The sequence below is a fragment of the Euprymna scolopes genome, chromosome 6, assembly GCF_053919585.1.
Source record: "Euprymna scolopes isolate OS-2025 chromosome 6, ASM5391958v1, whole genome shotgun sequence".
In the NCBI taxonomy this organism is placed as follows: Eukaryota; Metazoa; Mollusca; class Cephalopoda; order Sepiida; family Sepiolidae; genus Euprymna; species Euprymna scolopes.
The window spans coordinates 125,213,966-125,220,549 of NC_136487.1; the positions used below are offsets into that span (position 1 = coordinate 125,213,966).

Here is a 6,584-nt window from a genome sequence, read left to right on the forward strand (position 1 = left end):
CGCGTCATCTCCAATATGTACCCCTACACAATACGTAGACAACGTCACAATATGTGGAAGAAATCAACAAGAGCATGACCACAATCTTCAAAAAATCTGTAATGCAGCGAAAAGACATAACATTACCCTGAATGAAACCAAGATCATCATTTCGACTACTACAATCACTCTACTTGGATACACTATACAAAACAACCAAACTACCAAAGACTGAAACCACTTCTTGAAATTCCACCACTTCTAAATCTCGCATCTCAAAAACGAGTAGTTGGAATGTTTTGTGACTATAGCAAGTACTTTATTTAAAACTTATCCGACAAGATACTATTACTCAATTATAACAAGGAATTTCCACTGCCTCCATCTGTTTTTAAACTGTTTTCAGACCGTGAAAAAAAAAAAAAAAACGCTACTCTAATAACGGATGAGCAAGATAAAGAGTTTGACGTAGAGACGGATGCAAGTAAGTTACTTCATACCTGCTACATATTAAACCAACAAGGTCGACTCGTTGCATTCTTTTCACGGACGCTGAATCCGAACGAAATCAAACATCATGCTGTCTTAAAGGAAGCTGCTGCGATCATTGAAGATCTTCGAAAGTGGCACCACTTCTTACTTGGTAGACACTTCAAAGTCATTACGGATCAAAAGAGCATAGGTTTTATGTTCGACAACAGCAGAAAATCGAAAATTAAAAATGACAAAATATGTCGATGGCACGTTGAACTGTCACAGTTCAAATTCAGTATTGTCTACCGCCAGCTGCTAACATATTCTCTCGCATCTCAGCTCTCATTCACACTTTACAAGACCTATGTGATTTGCATATTCGATTATGTCATCCTGGTGTTACACGGCTCTGCCACTTTATCAGAACGAGGAATCTCCCGTTCTATTTAGACTAGATAAAAAGCATATCAACCTTTGATACTCCTGCCAGTATCTGAAGCCCAAATTTCTCGGTAGTAACAAGGGAATTCTTATAAAGGTCATATTACCTATGCCAGTGATTGAACATCGATTTTAAAGGCCCATCACCAACTTACATGGTAATAAATACCTCCTTACTATAATTGATGAGTATTCTCGCTTTCCATTTGCTTTTCCCTGTAAGAACATGACAAACAAAACGATCATCCGTTGTCTAAATCAGTTATTTTCAATTTTTGGGATGCCTGATACGGTACATACTGATCGGGCTGCTGACTTCCTTGCGCAAGAAATTAGAGACTTCTTACATGGAAAAAATATTGCCACCTCTAACACAAGTAGATACTACCCTGAAGGTAATGAGCAGATTGAGAAACTGAACGGCATTTTATGGAAGGCCATTCAAGTAACTTTACACTTTAGCAACATGAAGCTGCCCTGTTGGGAAGACGTATTACCTGATGCCCTCCACTCAATTAAATCATTATTCTGCACTGCCAATAATGCGACTCCTCCTATTAAAATACAACCATAAATCCTCCGAGATTTCGATTGCTTCTTGGGCAAAACGGGGCCCAATATATGTGAAAAATCACACTGGAACTAGTAAACTCGAACCTCTTGCTACTTCTGCCACTCTCATGTGCAACTACCTTCTGGCGCAGAAACTGCAGTCAGCATGCGAGACATAGCTCAACTCCTCAAATGAAAAAGACTTTTATAATAATAAAAAAAAAAACCTGCTAGCACCAAGGCGTCTCAAGAACAATCTACTGATGAAGCCGCGGTTGAGGTTGAGGAAGAGAAGAATCCTTTGCCAGCCCCCGAAGAAACCAATACCTCCCAAGAAATTAATACAAAGAACCTTAATCCCCACGAATCACGACGAAAATCGTCCAGAGTACGAAGACTCCTAAGTAAATTTAAATAGTTCATAATTTGATGCTGGACACACAACCATTACTGATCCCCTTCATACCCCTCTTCCATAACAATTCCTGAAGGGAGAAAATGTTGTAATTTTAAATTACCTTTGTCCCCCTGCACATTCGGCTTTATACCTTCCAAGAAACCCTAGCGTTAATAAAATGATTTAGGTTATCTCCCTTGACCGGAAGAAGCCCTTCCGCCATTACAACACTGTACGAGAATCACAGCATGTGTGTTCTTTGTTAGTTAATGAAACCCATATAAACGGTTTACCGGTTTCTCCCTTCTCAGATATTCTTTTTGGTTAATACCCAAAACTAATTCCTATTAGTTAATTAATCTCAACAGTTAAAAAGGTGAGTGCCACATTAGAAAAGGAAAAGGTTTGTTTTGGAACGTAAAAAACCGATTCTATGTCTTATTTTTTGTAATATATACACACTAGCATAGAAAAAAGGAGGTTTTTTTTACAATCCTTAACCTGACTTGAACCTACCATTTCCTTGATCTAGAAGAAACGCTGTTGTTACGCAATATTTCGACACCCTTGCCTTTTTTCTCTTTTATTTCTCTTCAAATTCCATTTTGCATAATGGAAGAACAATCTATGTATTGTCTTTATCTAAAAATTAGTAGAATTTTATGCGAAATTAGTTATATTATTTTGTCTAATTATTAAATAAACATCAATATAAAAAGATGGTTATAAAAAAAAATATTTATGATTGTTCGTCAATATTTATATAAAAAAAAATTATACAATTTAAAATAAGACTGACTTTGACCCCGACGTGATTTGAACACGCAACCTTCTGATCTGGAGTCAGACGCGCTACCGTTGCGCCACAGGGCCAGACAACTCTGTAGCTCATACCGAACATTTTTTTCCTGTTTATCAAGTGAAAGAAAGCAGATAGAATACAATTCAGTTAGCCTTGCGCCTCAGGACCAAGTGCGAGGTTAAGTGCTATTGTGCTATTTATAGGTTCAGTAAAAGTGGGGGTGGGGGGGTGGAATTATGCTATTTTTATTTCTTAACTACTATTTACCTTTCCTTTTACTTTGCATTTATCTTCGAATTCCATGTTGAATAATGGGAAAACGATTTTGTTTTTATCTACCCATTATACCTAACTGTCAATTTTGAATTCGTTCTTTTTTTAAATCGATATTGAAGTTCAACCTCAACATAAATCAGATTGTGTTACTTTCATTTCGTTTTTACATGCAATGATTAAAGTTTGAGAAACCTTGGTTTAAAAGCTATTATTCAATATCGAAATCATAACTTTTCAGTATGTTTCGATTGCACTAAAATGTATGACGTTATTTTCGATTGAACAGATTTACTTAACGAAGGTTGTGGTTCAGCTCCCTACACACCCGCATACCTAAAATTAATCCTAATTGGTTAATTAATCTCAACAGTTAAAAAGGTGAGTGCCATATTAAGAAAACAAGAGGTGCACTTTGGAACGTAAAAACCGATTCTGTGTCTTATTTTTTTTAAATAAATACACACCAGCATACAAAAAAAAAAAAAAAGAGATTTTTTACGACCCCCCTCTAACCTGACTTGAACCTACAATTTCTTTGATCTAAAAGAAACGCTGCTGGTACGAAATATTTCGACATGCTTGCTTTTTGCTCCGCATTTTTCTTCAAATTCTATTTCGAATAATGTAAGAACAAGTTATGTATTGTCTTTATATATGTAGCAGTTAACAAACTATTTACTATAAGCGGATCAATGCCCGGTGCCAAAGTGATTCGGTCACACTGACCAATCGGTTGGCAGGGCGCATTGATTTGAGCTGTCCCCATAAGGACTATTTTTAGCCCTTTGGGATCTGAGTTGCGATCGCCAGAGAGACGCCAGCAAGCGACCTGTACAGACCTCTCTCACTCACCCCTCCCACTGATACTTGTTGACGACTGCAGTCTGATGGCAGACGACACCTTCAAACAGACATTTACACTTTCTTTCTTTTTCTTCAGTCTGAGATACAATCTCGCCTTTTCTAAATAAACCCTTTATTATTTTTTTGCTAAAAGCAATGTCGTTTGGCCTTGTGTTCTGTATTTATCTGAAGACTGCTACCTTTTTGTTTTCTTCATCGGCTTTTCGCCTAAGCAGGGGGTGATGTAGCAGTTAACAAACTATTTACTATAAGCGGATAAATGCCCGGTGCCAAAATGGTTCGGCCACACTGACCAGTTGGTTGGCAGGGCGCATTGATTTCAGCTGTCCCCTTAAGGACTATTTTTAGTAAATAGTTTGTTAACTGCTACATTTACACATTAATAGAATTGTATTATTTATGATTGCTCAGCAGTATTTATTAGGTACGGACAAAAATGGCGGAATAAAGATAAGGGGACATAGTTTTGAATGCCGATTTATCATAATTTTTCTTTTTGGGTTTCCGACTACTTTTTGATTGTATTTGAAAGATTAAAGACTAAAGTTAATTTCCAAACGGAAAAAATATTTGTACACATGAAAAAAAAAGTTATGAAAAATGTTTTCACGGCGAGCTAACCAATTCAGCTAAAATTTGAAATTAAATAAATTCATTGTAAAAGATAAATATTAGTTTTCTGGGCCTATTTCAAAGATAATTAGTAAAGTAGAGTCCTAAGACATTGAATTAAATAAATTAAAAAAAAAACACCTTGTTTGTACAAAAAAATAACTTAATTAGCCAAAAAAAGCGAAGGATTCTGCCCTTCGCAAAATCGCAATAAACGGAAGTTTTATAAACACGGATTATACGGAAGCCCCAAATTTCAGGCAGTCGAAAGGCTGTGTGAAAATGACGTCATGTAATTAAAAGGAGGTAGGGGGTGCTAGTTTTCTTTTTTTTCCATCAGACGTGCATCCGTACATTCCTTTCCTGAACGTTTGTATCATTTTTACCATTTTTTAATTTAATTGTTTTTCTATGTTCCTGTTTTTAAATTATATATTTTTTTTAATTATTGTTCAAGATTATATAAAAATTATGTTACGCCGAAAGTTTCACATTCATGCAAGCAAGAAAAATATTAAAATCTTGCATATAAAAATTATGCGAAATTTTTTTATAATTATAATTTTTTGTGTAAAAATATTAAATAAACAATGCTCAATTCAATAATGATTTCGGTATTTCGAGAAATTCATTTTTCTTTGAATTATATCGAATTCATTAATACAGACGTTAGGGGCTTTTTTCATGATGTTCCTGAAAAATTAAATAATTTCTTTTTAAATTGGTATAATTTATGATGCTTTATTTTCATAAAAAAAGCAAAAATAAACATTCATTTTTTTTAATACTGAAAATCACGTTAGAAAAGGTGTTTTTTGTTTAAACAAAATAATACATTTCCACTAAGATTTAAATAAAAATAAGGGTTTGTATTACTGTACACATAGATTCGAAAAAGTTGTCAAAAAAACAAAAACAAATATATAACAAATAAATGTTATCAAAGGCAAGATAAGTTACTTTTCTACCTAACTGGATATATTTTTCGTGTTTTTATTCAATGTAACATGTTTATTCAGCTCGAAAAGCATACAGTGTTTACCGATGTATTGGAAAATTCAAAATGGCGCCCGACACTCTCTTTAACACGGTAAGTTCAGGAAAAGATGTTATAAATAACAAACTAGATAAAATACTGTTAGAAATTCGCTCATTATATGTTACCGTGACATAAGTTGACATATATTCGGTGGTTTTTAAATAGTATTTTATCTAGTTTATTATTTATAACACCTTTTGCCAAACTTACTATGTTAAAGAGAGTGTCGGGCTCCATTTTGAATTTTTCAATACATCAGTAAACACTGCATGTTTTTCGAGCTGAATAAACATGTTACATTGAATAAAAACAAAAAAATGTATCCAGTTTGGTAGAAAAGTAACTTATCTTGCCTTTGATAATATGTATTTGTTATATATTTGTTTTTTGGCAACTTTTTCGAATCTATGTGTACAGTAATACAAACCCAAAAATAATGGGTTTATTCCGTGTCATTATTTAATAAATACTGAAAATTTTCTGATTTTTAGTGAATTTTTTTTAAGTAAAGGTAGGGGTGAAAATGTTTATACATTTTGAGCATCGGCATTCATCTTGCACATATCTAGTATTCATAAAAAAAAGAAAAGAATCATACAATTTAAAAGTTGAAATAAGAAAAGTGAGAACCAATTTGACCCCGACGTGATTTGAACACGCAACCTTCTGATCTGGAGTCAGACGCGCTACCGTTGCGCCACAGGGCCAGCCATTTCCGCTCCGCATACCAAACATTTTTTTGCTGTTTATCAAGTGAAAGAAAGCAGCTAGAATGCAGTTATCGTTATCGTTGCGCCATAGGGCCAAGTGCGACGCTAAATGCTATTTTGAATATTCCTGTGCTATTTATAGGTTCAGCAAAGGGGGAAGATATATATATATATATATATATATATATATATATATATATATATATATATATATATATATATATATATATATATATATATATATATATATATATATATATGTATGTATGTATATATATATGTATATATATATACATATATATATATATATATATATATATATATATATATATATATATATATATAGAGAGAGAGAGAGAGAGAGAGAGAGAGAGAGAGAGAGAGAGAGAGAGAGAGGGAGGGGGATTATGTTAGTTTTAATTCTTCAAATTTCATGTT

The 6,584-nt window shown here is 33.7% G+C and overlaps 2 non-coding genes across 2 annotated transcripts; both read right to left on the minus strand.

The window, feature by feature from the left end:
* Nucleotides 1-2,644: 2,644 nt before the first annotated feature.
* On the minus strand, nucleotides 2,645-2,716 carry Trnaw-cca (transfer RNA tryptophan (anticodon CCA)). The gene has a single exon. It is a non-coding gene; the product is annotated as a tRNA-Trp (tRNA).
* Nucleotides 2,717-6,071: 3,355 nt separating this feature from the next.
* Trnaw-cca (transfer RNA tryptophan (anticodon CCA)) lies at nucleotides 6,072-6,143 on the minus strand. Its single transcript has one exon. It is a non-coding gene; the product is annotated as a tRNA-Trp (tRNA).
* Nucleotides 6,144-6,584: the final 441 nt, after the last annotated feature.